Source organism: Myotis davidii, unplaced genomic scaffold, assembly GCF_000327345.1.
Source record: "Myotis davidii unplaced genomic scaffold, ASM32734v1 scaffold1290, whole genome shotgun sequence".
Classification (NCBI taxonomy): Eukaryota; Metazoa; Chordata; class Mammalia; order Chiroptera; family Vespertilionidae; genus Myotis; species Myotis davidii.
This window is the reverse complement of record NW_006282186.1, coordinates 554,241-571,436: the sequence shown is the minus strand read 5'-3', so window position 1 is coordinate 571,436 and position 17,196 is coordinate 554,241. Positions and strand designations below refer to the sequence as shown.

General features: G+C 38.6%; 1 long non-coding RNA gene across 2 annotated transcripts in view; it reads right to left on the bottom strand.

Moving 5' to 3' along the window:
* The window catches only part of LOC102757841, a 189,949-nt gene that overhangs the window by 135,958 nt on the left and 36,795 nt on the right, over positions 1-17,196 (bottom strand). For both annotated transcript variants that reach the window (XR_001514741.1, XR_001514736.1), the window contains exon 4: positions 12,658-12,784. This is a non-coding gene — a long non-coding RNA (uncharacterized LOC102757841). The remainder of the gene's footprint in view (positions 1-12,657; positions 12,785-17,196) is intronic.

Genomic DNA, 17,196 nt, shown 5'->3' with positions numbered 1-17,196 from the left:
ACAAGGAAAAAAACTCCCCTGTTAAAAAAAAAAAAAAAAAAGGAACTTATACCATTTGCAACAGCATGAATGGAACTGGGGAACATTATGCTAAGCAAAATAAGGCAGTTGGAGAAAGATAAATATCACATGATCTCACTCATATGTGGGATATAATGATCAACATAATTTGATGATCAAAAATAAATCCTGAGACAAATTGCAGGGGAGGTGTGTGTGTGGGGGGGGGCGGGGGCAGTTAGAGAGCAACCAAAGGAATTGTATGCATGCATATTAGCATAGTCAATGGACACGGACACTGGAGCGGTGGGGGCTTGCTCAGGGTGGGAATGGATGGGGGGAAGGAGGTGTAGCAGGGAAAAAGGAGACATATGTAAAACTTGAGACAATAAATTTAAAAAAAAAATTCTAAGACATTAAAAAAAAACTAAACAAGAGGGACTACATAAAACTAAAAAACTTTTGCATGGCAAAGGAAACAGTCAACACAGACTGAAAAGAAAATCCACAGAATGGGAGAAAATATTTGCAAACTACATATGACTATATAATTATGGCCATGTTAATATCCATAATACATAAAGATCCCTACAATTCAATTCAATAGTAAGTAAACAAAATGATTTAAAGAGGGGCAAAGGACTTGAATAGACCAAAATATACATATGGCCAAAAGTATATAAAAAGATGCTCAGAATCATCAGGGAAATGCAAATCAAAACCACAATGAGATATCGTCTCACTTGTTAGAATGGCTATTATCCAAAATAAATGAATAAACAGATAACAAGTGTTGGCAAGGATGTAAAGAAACCAGAATCCTTATGCACTGCTGGAGGGAAGGTGAAACGGTACCACTATGAGGGGAATCAATATGGCGTTCCTTAAAATATTAAAAATAGAACTATTATAATCCAACAATTCTACTTTTGGGTATATTCAATCCAAAAGAATTGAAAGCAGGGTCTCAGAGATATTTGCACCCCATGTTCATTGCAGCATTATTCGTATTAGCCAAGCAGTGGAAACAACCTAGATGTCTATCCACGAATGAATGGATAAAGAAAATGTGGCATATGAATACAATGAATATTCATCAGCCTTTAAAGAGAAGGAAATCCTGTTATATTCGACAACCCGAATGGACCGTGAGGACATTATGCTAAATGAAATAAGCCTATCACAGAAGAACAAATACTGCATGATTTCCATTTACATGAGGTAGCTACAGTAGTCAAACCCATAGAAGCTCCAAGTGGAATGATGGCTGTCAGGGGGAATGAGTGTAGAGTTTCAGTCATGCAAGATGAAAGAGTTCTAGATCTGCTGTACAACACTGTGCTTAGAGTTAACAATAATGTACTGTACACTCAGAAATTTAAGAAGGTAAAAAAATGTACTGCCGTTCTGTTTATGTTTAGGAATACATCTGTATGTACTTAGTAAAAGTGTAGAGACACCAAACACAGGATAGTTACCTCTGTACAGTAGAAAGGGGGACAGGCTGGTGGAAGAATACACATAATGTTTTAATAACCACATAACATTTTAAGCCCATAATCTTCCTTATGCTTTCTTCCTATGCCTGGAGTATTCCATAATTCTAATTAGTAACTTTAAAGAAAGAAACAACTTGCCCCTATATCATCTACTCTCTACCTTCTTTTTACCACAATAAGCAGGATGGGCGGCATTCATGTGGACAACAGATTGTCATGATGTCATCACATTTTGAAATAAGAACAAATTTCGTAGTAGAAGCAAAAAAAGAAAAGAGAGCTACAGAGTTCCTTTCTCTTTTCTATTCTTTCTTTTTTTAATGTTGTGATCCCAAAAGTATTTACAAGCTGGTAACTCCTTACAGCGTACCAGCAATGATCATTTTAAACTGGCTACTACATAGATAAAACCCTGTGTCATTTCTATAGCAATTCCAGTTCACTTTCTCCTGCTTAAGAAATTACCAGATTTCAAAGGAACAAGAATAAGATTACATGGATAACTTTGCTTTTGCCGAGTTTCAAACATAGTGGCGCCATAATTTCAATCTGATTGTGAACCAGGAACACGCCTCAGAGAAAATTTCTAAAAGTAGGATTCAGAGTAAACAAGGAGGCCTAGGATTGTTCTTTCTAAATTCCAACATTTTCCAACACAAAAATATGCTAAAGAATCATTTTAATTAGGTAAAACACAATGTGCTCATGATTTTTGTATACAAATGCTAGCAAAATAAAAAGATGTCCTAGATAATTTAAATAAAACAACACATTGACATGAATCATTCACATAGCTGACGTAAAACTGTTTCCCTAAATTAGAATAATTCCACTAGTGCCAACTTCACTCTGTTTAGCTCTGATCGTCATCTCAAATTTCAAAGTATATTAAAATTACTTCCATGTCCCTACTTGACAGAAACAATGTCTTTCCATGTTCTCACCCAACCTTCTGCGCAGTGCATGACAATAAAACATCAGATAAAAGAATTCAGAAGCTGGAACAAAGAGGAAAAAAGTGTAGGGAGGGGCCAGGAAGAAAACACTCAAAGATTTCCTAAATTACTAATTTAAGGTAAAAAGGTTTTGTACAGATCCAAGGCATCGAGAGCACAATCAATCCAATTTTTCTTTAACCAATATTAATCATTCAGGACTAGTTCTAAGAAACTAAACTTTGGCCCTGGCCAGTTTGGAGTGCCATCCTGTACACCAAAAGTTGTGGGTTCAAGTCCCTGTTAGGGGACATACCTAGGTTTCAGGTTGTGGGCTTGAACCCGAGTCAGGCACATATGGGAGACAACCAATTGATGTTGATGTTTCTCCCTCTCTTTCTCTCTTTCTAAAATCAATAAACATATCCTTAGGTGAGAATTAAAAAACAACCATTAAATTTTGTGTTCTATAATTGTTTGATATAAAAGATTTATAGACAGTTGTAAAGAAGGGGAAAAACAAAATAAAAAAAATCAAAGTTCTCAAATACAGCCCAAAAACAAGGTTGCTTTACCTGGAATAAAATCTGCAGTGATCTATGTTCTGCAAAAGCTTTCCTATCGTAAAGGAATTTCAGTCACAAGCTCTTCCTTTTCATCCCTTTATGTTTCAAGTGCCTCTTGCCCTTGACACAGTCAAAACAACAACAACAACCTTTTTCTTTCACATTTTCCCAGCAACCCACTGGATCCTAACTTCTCAGGTGCATTTTAGAAGGAAATTCAGACCTCAATTCAGGTTAGCGACAACGTAGGCACTCCCTCTTGTGGCACAAAAGGGAACTGCCGTCGCTGGCACTCCAGCCCAAGAAGCTATTTCTGAGTTTCACAGCACTGGAGTGGGTAGGTACTTCCTTGCCTTCAGCAACTTACTCCCTCAGGGTAGCTCAACCAAGAATACATTTAAAGCAGGATCAGACCCCATATATGACTTTCCTTTAGTGACTAAAGGATAAGTCTGAAGCAGTAGGTAGAACCTATTTTTAACTCCTATTGTTTTGATGTAGTTTCAAAGCAACAGATTAGGCAGTAATTTTGGTTTACATATTCCTGATAATTAAAAACAAAACAGGAAAGTGAATAGTGGGCAAAACTTTCCATAAGAAAGAGGAGTTATTGTCCAAATTATTTTTCAATATTCTCAAAAAGTACCAGAAAAACAGGTTATTATTTTGTGCACCCATGGATCACTTGTTACTGAAGTACTTCTTTCAAAAAGACAAGGCAGAAATAATTAGAATTTCCAAAATAGTAAATTGCCACCTTCATTTATCCCCAAGCATATGTCATGCTTATGTCATAGCCCATACTTCATTTATTCTTGCAGGTATGTATGTCTTCTCTTCAGAATGACTGACAAATATGAGTGTTCCATAAGTCTTTGTTGAATAAAAAAATTGCACTGGGGAAAGGGGAAAGAAGAAAAAGTAGAATTTGGTTAAATAGCTGGTACCTTATTTGGGAAAAATGGCTTAATGAATTTCAGTCAAGAAATTGGTTTCTGAAATAAATTTGTGTATGTATTTGCATGAGCTTGGGTAGAATCGTGAGCAAAATGTTCTAGGTGGTTGATTTTTTTCCCCATTAAAATTAAGTACTGTTAATTTTCTACCTGAAGATACTTGTTTTTACCTAAGGAAGTTAAATTCCATCTCCTATTTTACATATGAGGACACACCGGAGCAAAGGCATGAAGTCACTAACCCCGGGGAGCCTGGCTCCTAGTCGAGTGTGGAACACGGCCGGCGCCAGTTGGAAAGTGCCCCAGAAGGGTTACTTTCTCTTGGTTGCACTCTGTGCCCAGATTCCCTGATGCCTTCACATATACGGGGTTGGGACAGGTGAGTGGACGCCCCAGGCCTAGAAGGATACAAAGCTGTTAAGCTCTCCTCAATTTCCTCCCTGAAGAACTGAAAGGTGAAGGCAACCTACCACTACACATCTGAACTACTTTACACGGACAGAATATTAATATAAGAAACTACCATTTCTTCCAGAAGGGAGTGTTAATAGTTATTAAACATAAAACCATCATTAATCTAAACCAGCGGTCCTCAAACTGCGGCCCGCCAAAAACATTTGTTTTTTTTACTTCAAAATAAGATATGTGCAGTGTGCATAGGAATTTGTTCATAGTTTTTTTTTAAAACTATAGTCCGGCCCTCCAACGGTCTGAGGGACAGTGAACTGGCCCCCTGTTTAAAAAGTTTGAGGACCCCTGATCTAAACCATTATGCATGTGCAAGGGAGATACAAAATTCTGGGAAACATGACTAATAAATATTCCTGTTAGTAGGGGCATAAAACTGAAAGCAACAAAGGAGCAAACAAGACAAACAAAATCTCATAGATACAGACAACAGTATGGTGGTTGCCAGAGGAAAGTAGGGTGGAGGGAAAGTAATGAAGGGTAAAGGGGGTCAAATATATGGTGACAGAAGGAGATGTGACTTAGGGTGGTGATCACACAATACAATATACACATGATATATTACAGGATTGTACACTTGAAACCTATGTAATTTTATTAACCAATGTAACCCCAATAAATTTAAATTTTAAAAAATCCAAAGAGCATTTAACATAGAACATTAATTCAATAGGTCTCATCAAAGTATTCCAAAGCTATATGTTCAGCAAGTTATGTTATGTTGAAGGCAATTTAAATTTTTTAGTGGCCACCCATTTTTAACAGCTTTATTGAGATATAACTTATATGCCATGAAAGTCAACTATTTAGGTGACTTGTAGTAAATTTATACAACTGTACAACTATTACCAAAAACACTTCCATCACCCCAATAGTTTCCTTGTACCTATTTACAGCCAATCTCTGCTCCCACCTCTGGCCCCAGGCACCACTGACTTGATCTTTGGTTTTGCCTTTTCTAAAATCTCATATAAAACAGTATCATGCAATATACAGTCTTTTGTTTCTGCTTCTCTCATATGGTATAATGTTTTTGAGGTTCATCCATGTTGTCATATGTATAAGTAGGATGAATTAGGACTTCATCTTTTTCGTGGCTGAATATTATTCCATTGTGTGTTTTATTCATTCACCAGTTGATGAAGTTGGATTGCTTCTAGTTTTTATCTATTGTGAATAATGTTGCTGTGAACTTTTTTGTTTGTTGGTTTTTGAATGGGAACAATCTTTAAAATAACTTCATTAAGGTGTAATTGTTTTACATTAAATTGCACATATTTAAAATATACAATTAGACATGTGTATATACCCATGAAACTATCATGCATAACCAAGAAAATGAATATATATGTATCATGCCGTGTTTCATGTGTCCTCCTTGGAATCCTCTTCTTCATCCTCTCCTAAGCTATCAACCACTGATGTGTTCTCTGTCACTATATATTAGTTGGCATTTTTCTAGAATCTCACCTAAATAGAATCAGACAGTATGGTCCCTGGAGGGGCCAGGGGTGGGGGTGGGAGGGAAGTTTGAGTTTTTCATGCAACATAATTATTTTGAGATTTACCCATGTTGTTGTAAATCTCAACATATTGATATATATATCAATAGTCCACTCCTTTTCATTGCTGAGCTATACACACACACACACATACACACACACACATATATGGCTAATACGCAAAGTGGCCCCTTGGGAGTTCGGATAACCTTCGGAAGACCGAGTTTGATGGCTCGCTATGATGTGTGCTGACCACCAGGGGGCGACACAAAACAAAGGAAGGCCCCAGCCGGCAGCCAGATCAGCCCTGATTGCTGGCCAGGCCTAGGGACCCTACCTGTGCATGAATTTTGCGCACCGGGCCTCTAGTCACAAATAAAGCTGCTATGAACGTTCTTTTTCTGGGCATATTCTGTTATCTTTTATTACAGCATATCTAGAAATGGAATTGCTTAAATATATGTTGAACTTTTAAAGAAACTACAAAACTGTTTTCCAACATGGCTACATCATATTATATTCCTACCAGCAATGTGTGAGGATTCTGGTGCTTCCACATTCTTGCCAACAAACATATGGATTATAGTCTTTTTAATCATATCCATTAGAGTGAGTGTAAAGTAATATCTTATTATTGGCTTTAATTTGCATTTCCCAAATGACATGTTGAAACTCTTCCTGTGCTTATCTGCCATTCATGTGCCTTCTTCGGTAAAATGTCTATCCAAATCTTTTGCACATATTTAAATGGGGTTGCTCTCTTATGATTGAGTTTTTCTAGATAAAAATCTTGTATCCAACATATATTATATAAATATTATCTCCTAGTACCTGGCTTGACTTTTCTCTTTTTTAAAAAAACTGATTTTAGAGAGAGAGAGAGGAAGGGCAAGGGGGATAGAGTAAAACGTCAACCAGCTGCCTCATGTACGCACCCTGACCAGTGATCCTGTTTCTGTTCACGGGTGAAGCTCAACTGATCCACTGGCCAGGCCGACTTTTCACTTTAACAGGTGGTGTCTTTTGAAAACCAAAACTTTAATGTTGATTAAGTCCAATTTATCATTTTTTTCTTTGATACTTCACACTTTTGACATCCCATTACTAAATCTTCACCTAGCCAAAGAGACAAAGACTTCCTGCTTTCTTCACACTTGGGTCTATGACCCATTTTAGGTTCATTTGTGCGCGTGCTGTAAGGTAAAAGTAGAGGTCCATTTACCTCACACGGATTTTCACTGTTGCAGCCCTAGTTGTTACAAACAAAGAGCTTTTCCTATTGAATTACTTTAGTGAATGACCCCTTACTGGTACATACCTATTTCTGGATATTCTGTTCCATGGATCTGGTTGTCTATCTGTATGGACGATGCCATGCTGTTTTTACTACTGCAGCTCTATGGTACATTTTGAAATCAGGTAGTTTAAGTCCTCTAACTTTATTCTTCTTTTTCAAAGTTATTTTGACTATTCTAGATATTCTGCATTTCCACCTAATTTTTAAAATCTGTTTGCCAATTGTATAAATATTCTTCTACAAAAATCCTTTCTGAAATTTTGACAATGACTTCATTGAATCTATAGGTCAATTTGGGCAAAGCTGCCGCATTAACAGTATTGAGTCTTTCAACCAATAAACACCATACATATTATATTCCCCCTTATTTCGATATACTTTAACTTCTCTCAGAAAAAATGTTGTAGTTTTCAGTGTGGAGGACTTATAGTTCTCTTGTTAAATTTATTCCTAAGTTTTCTGGTCTTTTTTATGTTAATATGAACGGATATATGTTCTTGACATTTCATATCGATGAAATCACATAATCAGACTTCTGTGATGGTCTTCTTTTACTGAGCATAATGTTTTCAACGTCCATCCATGTGCTAGCACGTATCAGCACTTCATTCCTTTTCATTGCCAAACAGTATTCCATTACATGGATATACCACATTTTATCCATCCACTCATCAGTTGATAAATCTCAATATTCTAAGGGTCGATGGTCATTTTAATAATTAGTTTAAACTTAAAGTATAGAATCTGTCTCTTTCATGACATATAGTCCCTGATGACTTTGCTGAGTTTTTAAAAGTCAGATTTATAGTTTCTGACCCAGTTCCCTACATGTTACCTCTGCCTGCCTAGGTTCATGGTCAGCCAGAGATGTGAGCAGGGGTTGTGCCCAAACACTTCGTATTTGTAAGGGTTCCCCGCTTCACTGATGGAGTTGTTTGTGGGTTTTTTGAAAGTTGCACCCAAGCTTTTTTTTTAAATCCTCACCCAAGGATATTTTTTCCATTGACTTTTAGAGAGAATGAAAGGGAGAGGGAAAGACAGAGAGAAACTTCGCTGTGAGGGAGACTCATTCGATTGGTTGCCTCCCGCATGCCCCCGACCAGGCCCCATGCCCCTGACCAAGGCCGGGAGCCTGCAACCGGGGTATGCACCCTGGACTGGAATCGAACCCAGGACCCTTCAGCCCACAGGCCAATACTCTATCCACTGAGCCAAACCGGCTAGGGCGCACCCAAGCTTTTGAGGGGCCTCCCTTGGCTTTCACTTGTTGTGTGATTGTCCCCCCTGGATATGCAACGTTTAGCAGCTGCCACAGATGTGTGGAGAGCTCGTCACAATGCTTCTACGGTTCTCTCATTTCCAGCTCTCTCCGTTCAATTTCTGCCTGGTGGCCCCAAAACAGGACTGCAAACGTGATATAGCAAAGCTGGAGGTTTTCCTTATCCATTGTAAACTGAGTGTGCCAGTTTTAGCCAGCAAAGCTGTGGGGTATTTACCCACAACCCCAGCCTCCACTACAAAGTCCCTCACTTCTGGTAAAAAGTGTAAGCTGACAAAACTGCAGTTCCTACCAACTGAGCTGGGATTGGGGAAACACTTTTCTACCCAAGCACCAGCACAATTATTATCTGCCTTCCCAGTGCCCAAAAATGATTGTTTTTGTCAATTTTGTCCAGTTTTATACTGGTTTTATATCACTCATCATCTTCACATCATCTTTAAGGCGAGTGACCTTGGCTACCCATTTTAAATTTCTCAATTTCCCATAACAATCTCTTATGAAAATAAAGTATCACTACAGTTACACTTCAAGTATCAAATATAGAAATGCTCTCAAGTTTGACATAAAATTTATCATCATAACTTGAATATTTTCCATTAAGAGAGCGGCTATTCCACAGAGTTTCAGCAAACTAACACTAACGTGCCAAAATACTCAGATGTTCGGTAATTCTGAGGCTCCTGGGGGATAAGCTGACTGATTGTTTGGATCTCCTCCGTGGCTCTTAACCACAAAACTCTATGATGACCCAAATACGATCGACGCTGTGGTGTTGTTAACAAAGCTTGACATACACAAAAGGCAGATTCTTGGGAGACTCTATTAGTATTATGTATTGTAGTTATTCTCAACCCAGATTTTGTTACATTCCATTTATCTCTCGTTATTACAAAAACTGTCACAATATCCTTAAGCCTAACTTGCTTTTAACAATATTACTTAATACGTATAGAATGCTTTATAGCTGAGGAAGCTCTTTCACCTACTATCCCATTTGATCCTCGTAAAAACCTCGTGTAGTAGGTAGAACACATATTATCCTCCCTTTTTACCGGTTGGAACGGAAATGCAGAGATTAAGTGTTCCACATAGCTAGGGAATCAGCTCGAAGACCCAGTTATCCTGGCAACGTTTTGTCTTGTGACCTTGGGCATGTCTCTGCCTCAATTTCTCCCAATGCTTCTGGCAACTTCCTTTCAGGAAAGGAAAATAAATTACCCCCAGACACTAGTTTTCTCAACTCTTCCAGTTGAGGTGAAATAGTTTAACATTTTCTTCCTTAAAGTTTTTATCAGAATGTGAATACAGACCCTGAGCAAGAGGAAATGAAGCCGAACTTCATAACAATTACAAAAGCAACTTTTAACACAATCAGTGCCAACCTACCCACACATACACACACAGATTCTTTACAAAACACAATTCTATGAAATCCTCTTAGGAGGGAAACGCTAACCCTCCCCACATAGGTCTTAAGTGTCACAAATCTGGTGGATCATTTCAGAAGATCTTCAGATCTTTTTAATACATGCCATTGAGAAAATACGGGTTAATTTCTCTCGTTGAAAAAACTAAAACCAAAAATTTCCTTGACCCCTCGTGACTCCACAGTTCTGGAAAAGAGAGTCTGTATATTCACCCTCTTCTGTTCATTTCCTTCCATTCTCCCCTGAATCTATTCTAGTCAGGCTTCTGTCTCCGCCACTTCACTGAAGCACTTGTCCAGGTCACTAGTAACCTCCTCGTTGCTAAATCCAATGATCAATTTTCAACTCCCACCTTACCTAACCTACCAGCAGCATTTGACAAGGCTGAGTATTCCTGCCTCCCTGAAACACTGTGTTTCCTTGGTGACAACAATATCCCAATTCTCACCCTATGGCCCGTTCCTCAGTCACCTTTGTCGAATCTCCCCATCTCCGAATGTTGCAGTGGCCTCTGGCTCTCCTTTTTTCTATCTATTCTCACTCCGTTGGTGATCTCAAATCTTATCAGAGTTTTAAATGCTAATGACTCTGACTTCTATCTCACTGAATTCCCTGACCTTCCCACTTAAGATGTCTGAGGCGGCATCTCAAATTTAATGTGCTCAGAACTGAGCTCCTGGTGCTACTTCAAATCTATTGCTCCCACAATCCCCCCCAATTCAATAAAAGGCACTCCATTCTTCGGTTGTTCAGGCCAAAAGCGGAGTCAACAGTGACACAACTCTTTCTCTCTCATCCCATATGTAATTTCACAACAGCCTCTACCTAGAATTCCATCACTTCCTTGGGTTATGGTCTCAGGAACCACCACCTCTCACCTGGGTCACTGCAGCAGCCCTGAACTGGGCCTCTCTGCTGCATTCTTGCCATCTCCCACCCTCACCTCAGAGCATCAGAATCACAGCAGCACCAACAGAAAACCATCTCACGTCTCTTCTCAAACCCCACCAATTTCCTTCCATCTCGCTCACAGCCAAAATCCTTACAATAACCACGGCTCTCCTTTCCTTTCTTCTTCTCCACCCATCACTCACGGCAAGCCGCCTTCTACCATTCCAACCAGACAGACACAAGCCTGCCTCAATATCTTGGCATCTGCTATTTCCTCTGCCTAGAACACTCTTCCCTAAATATCTATAAGGCTCTTTCTCTCACCTTTTTCAAGTCGTTACTCAAATATGACCTTTTCAGTGAGGCCTTCCCTGAGTACCCTATATATAATTGAACTTCTCTCTTATATTTTCTGCAAAAAAACTTATTGCCTTCTAATAGTTTATATATCTCACTTATTTACTTATTTTTAGTCTCTCCAATAGAATGTCAACTCCATAAAGCAGAGAGTTTTGTTTACTTTGTTCACTACTGAATCCCAGTGCCTAAAATACTGTCTGGCACATCGTAGGTACTCAGTAAATATTTGATGAATCAAAGAATCCTTTCTTAAAACAATGCAGATTTATAGTAATTGACCCATATGCAGACGAGAAGGTTTAAGGCCTACAGAATGCTGAGTAATGAAGGACTAAGAATGTTGATTATATATGAAGATAAAGACCAGTTCTGTCCATTAGAAATATAATGTAAGCCTCAAGTATTTTTAAACTTTCTACTAGTCATATAAAAAAGTAAAATTAATTTTAATGTTTTACTTAATCCCATATATCTAAAATATTTAATATGTGATTCCCATAAAAATTATGAATAAACTATTAGTCCTTTTCTACAGACTAAGTCTCTGAAATGTCGTATTTTATGCACAGCACATCTCACTTGGGACTAGCCCCATATCAATGTCAACAGCTACATGTGGCCAGCGACTGCCCTGCTGGACAGCACAGATACAGGCCAAAATCAAATAACCCTGTTGTGGGAATCATCTTCTGTATCTATTGTTTTTAAACTTAGCATTCCAAAACAAGATCCTGATACAACCTCATGGTTTCCTAGTTTTGTCCAAACAGTTTCGATGGGTATAACAAGAGTAATAATCACTTCCATCCTGAGAAAATTTGTATCAAGACAACTGGTTCAGTTCTTTAGATTTCATAGAGATGTTTTGATTAGAAAGAATGAATACCCTTCTTCCCTAGTGTCTTCAATTCAGAAACAAAGCTAAATAAGAGAGTCTGTGATCTTATCTACCTTAGCGGAGGGGCGGGGGGGGGGGGGTAATCATTTCCAAATGGAACTATTAAAATTCAATTTCTACTAAAAAAGACCCACAGTATTTATTTAAAGTTAACCAAAATACATTCTGTGTTAAAAAATTATTTTTTTGTATAGAGAGTTGCATTTAAAAAATTCAGAACAGTTGCCTTACCAATAATTTTGCATTTCATTATATAAAAGTAAAGTAACGCACTAAGGAGAATGCTTTTAGATTTTCATATATGCATTTAAATTCTCACTATGTCTCTTGACAGCTGAAGTATTATGTGTGGAAATGTTTTCATTAATTTTTTTAATCATTAGGGGATTTCTTCCGGGATCCCATTACATATAAATATTTACTTATTGGAATTATAATACTTGCCATCATTATTCAACAACAAAAATTTAAAGAACCCAATTAAAATGCATAATATTTTAAACTTTTAAAGTTATAAAAATTTGACTTTTTTTTTTTTTTAAAGCTGTAAAGCAAGGCACAGCAGCATCCACTTACTCAGCCGTCCGGGGCGTCGGCTATCATCTCCCGTAAGCTGGCAGGTTACGCTCGGGTCAGCAGGCGCAGACACTCCAGATGGCGAGGTGGCCTGCCTCTTCCGACTCTGAGGAGCATTCACAAATGCCTGTGCGAGGAAGAAAACTGAGATTACAACCAAGACAGAATGCTCCCGAGTAGACTGTCTAGACAGGGAATGACTTCTGTTTCTTCTCTTCTTTTTTCTTTCTTCTTCTTCTTCTTCTTTTTTTTTTTTTTTGAGTTCTCAGAACAAGTTAATTCATGACCCTGGAGTTGTGGGTGATCTGAGATAGCAGTACTTGGTATTAAAACTGCCCTTCTGCTTTAAGAAATCTCTTCGGGGAAAAGCTTAAATGAGCACAATAAATTATGCATCTGGTTTTCTAAAACTTGACCACTTTTTTACCAGTCTGACCCTCAACTGGTAGAGATCCTCTATCTCTAACCATATAATTTATCATGCAATCTAAGACACTTTTGAAAGTGGAAAAGGGAACTTTTGAAATATTTATTAACTAATAAATTATTATATTTACTTTATTTTAAAAAATGAAAATAATGTACATCCACTACATCAATGCAAAAATTTTAAGGTTTCTTTATAGTATATAAACATTTAAAATATAAACAGATTAATTATTCTTGGTACATATTCATGTACTCTACTGTTTTCTTATTAGATTCTATCTCTAATATTGTGTCACTAGTAGTTTTTCTGGACAAAAAGATGAATATGGTCTTACTGTTTTTACTTTTTCACAAAGTTACCACAATTTTTGGTAAATAATCTTTTCATCTTTTTGTTAAATAATCTGAAATCACTAATATTTTCATCTGACTCTTCTGTATTGGTATCATTTTTAACAAGAAAATACTCTTCACAGCTGCTGAGAAACCTGGTAAACTCAAAGCCAATTCTGCTAAAAGAAGGATATTCTCAATTCTATTTTTTTCATAGAAAAACTATTTCAGTCTACATGTTTCCACAGATACTATCATTTGCCTAAGTTGGTCTTCTTTTTTCTCCACTGTTGACCCCACTGATCCATTGACCATGACACAGCAACACAGATAGTTTTTTTTCCACCAATGCAAATCGAATCATGTCATTTCCTACATTAAAACATTTCAATGGTTTCCCATTGCTCCTAGGATATAATCTAAAATCTTCATGGCCAAGAAAGCTCTGCTAGACCTGGCTCCTGCCTACCCCTTTGGCCACACTGGCCACCTCTAAAATCCTCAAAAGCACCAGTTGTCCCCTGCCCCCGAGCTTCTGCATGTTCTATTCCCTCTACATGGAACACCCTTCCTCCCAATCATGGCCACCGTTTATAGCTCGGAGGCCTCCTAATGCTGCCAGTCTAAATCACACCATGGTATTCTTTCTCTGAAAAATACTCTGTACTTTTCCTGCTAAGCTTTAATCGCAGTCTATATTTACTTATTGGTATTTTTAGAAAGCGCAACACCATCAGACAATAAAAGCTTCATGAGAGCCTGGCGGGCATGGTTCAGTGGTTGAGCATCAACCTTTGAACCAGGAGGTCACGGTTCAATTCCGGTCAAGGGCACATGCCCAGGTTGCGGGCTCGATCCCCAGTGTGGGGTGCGCAGGAGGCAGTCGATCAATGATTCTCTCTCATCACTGATGTTTCTGTCTCTCTCTCCCTCTCCCTTTCTCTCTGAAATCAATAAAAAATATATTTAAAAGCTTCATGCAGAGTGTAGAGATCATTCCTATTTAATTCGTCCCTTAATCATCATTCTCTACCCAGAACTTACTTCAGACCTTGGCACCTTGTGAACCATTAATAACTATTTGGTAAACAAATGAATGAAAGACTGAGGAGGAGAGGGCGGAAAACAAAGGACAAATCTCGTTATTTCAGTCAACTTGGTATCTACGACCCAAACACCTCACAATCCTTATCCAACTACATCATCCATTTATCCTCTATACTGGATGGTTCTCATCAGCAAGTAAACTGTGTACTTCCTCCCAACCATAGACAGAGAGGAAAAAAAACAACTTTCTCTTGACCCGACATTCCCATGGATAAACATCCATTTCTCTACCTGCTGTCTCCCATTCTTCCTTCCCATTCTCACTCGAACCCACCATTCCCATCAGGCTTTCGTGCCCATGGATCCACTGAAAACTACTCTTGTTAAAGTCACCGATGGCATCCACCTTAAACTATCCAACAGACAGGGAGTGAGGCAGACGCTTTTTAAACAGTTCACCACCACCACCCTACGAGGCAGGTAATTCATTCAAGGCCATTTGGGTAAAAAGCATCAGAGACAATTTTTACTACATGTAATGATCAGTTCTCATCCTCCTGGACTTGTCAGTGGTATCTGACAGGGCTGATTACAACCCTTTCTGTAAACGTGTTTTCTTTGCTTGGTTTCCAGGACATCGCACTCTTCTGGCTCTCCCACTGCTTCCCTGGCCATGTCTTCTTAGGTTTCTCATTATCCCCCCCTCTTCATGCTGGAGTGACCCAAGGTCTCAGTTCTCAAACTTATTTTTTATCTAAACTCCCTCCCCTTTGGCCATCTCATTGGGTCTTATCATTTAAAATACCAACGATAAGAGCTCCCCTGAACTCCAGACTCATATTTCCAGCTGCCTACTTGACATCGTCCCTTCAATGTGTAATAGACATTTCACACTTCACATGCCCCAGGGCAAACTCCCCTCTTAGATGTTTCCCCTCTAAGAATGATACTCCTCTAGAATTCCCCATCTCTTTAATTGATAATTCAATCCTCCAAGTCACCCCTGACTTTTCTCTTTTCCTCACACCCAGGCTCCTATCCATCAGCAAATCTTGTTGGCTCTACTTTAAAATACTGTATATACATATCTAAATTCTAACTTCTTCTCCCTACTCCACCATCTGAGCCTCCATCACTCCATCTGAATGTTTGACAGTGCTTCAGTTAACTCAGCCCAGCAGGCTCAAGGGATACAAACATTCTTCAAAGAAACTGCACTGTAATGACCAAACTCAAGTTTTCCAGTTCAGGTTTTCAAAAGATAGATAGTTCGTTGTTAACTGTCCCTCAAACACTTCGGGCGAAAGTTGTTCTTCCATGTCACCGAGGTTGTGAAGTCTCACATTACTTTCTGTCAGGGAAACTTAAATTGAGCAAAAGCTCCTTGAAAAAATAAGATTCCACTGTTCTTCACTCTGAAGTGAACTAGACTTCTGAATGGGCAAAACGAGAAGCCCAACCCTTAAAATCCCATGAAAAAGGTGGCTTGCTTCCTTCGAAGCTTAAAAGCTTCACATGGATCTCCAAAATAAAGTATCTCCAACTGCAGGTGTTTGCCTTGAGATGAACAGAATGAAATCGGCACCCACACCAAAAACACACTGACAACGCCTACCATTTTAGAGAAAAAAAACAATCGATAAGTCCTATGAACAATCCTGACTTTCTAAGCTCCTCTCCTGAGTATGACCTCAAACCAGCAGAGGCTGCGGGTGCTGGGCCCCGAGCCCCCCGCACCGGCCCTGCGCGCCAGGCCCTGCACCCGGCCTGTGCAGCCAGCACACGCACTTCAAGCATGTTCTGCGGACTCCTCGACTCTGCCTCTGGAGAACCGAATCCACGTGGACGGCACCCCTGGGTCTTTTACATAACTGTGGTTGAAGATATTTTTCACTGGGTTCTTTAAACAAAGATTCACGTGATAAATTTCTGCTCGAGTTTAGTTCCAGGAAATGTTTGGTTTCTGCAGATGTTTATATGCTTCCGGTTGTGAGTACATGAAAACGATATGGTTCTGTGCTGCTTTTTCTCACTTGAGCAAGCAGAAAAAGTCAAATCAAAAATATGATCCCAACCTCCTGAGCACTGACAAATGGGAGTACTTAATCTTTCAGCTTCTTTTCAATGAGGTTGGTTTTATTCTTTTATAAAATTGTCTTACCTTTTGGCCTGATATATATTTCTTTAACTGTTTTCAGAACCAAGAAAAGCTATAAAAATGTAAAAGATATATATCATGTTGACCTGCTTATAAGTTCCAGCATAAAATGGAAAAAAAGAGGTAAGCACTGTGGTGTTTTTATACTGAGAACAGGTATAAATGCCCAGAATTAAATTTTCTGCTACCCCAAAGATATAAGTTTCCGTAGAGACACAAAACAGCATTCTCCCTGGTTCATTTGATTTATTTAAACTCCTGGTTCACCAGCTCAAATACTCAAATACGCTCTTAGTTGAATTTCCCTTCCAATACAAAATGCCTAAAAACTTTACAAACTACTTTAAGTAAGAGAGTTCTTCAAACGTTATTTTGGAAAATTCTAGACATTTTAGAAAACTGAATGAAACTGAACATGGCAGGTGAGCACAGTGAGTCACTTCACTTGGAAAGCAGCCGGATTCCATGTGTGGGGCTTCTGATCCTCATCAGCCAAGAACTGCTTTTAGCTCCTTCACTCCTTCTCAGGACTGATGTTCAGCAGTAAGTGGCTCCTAATAAGTGACTAAAGT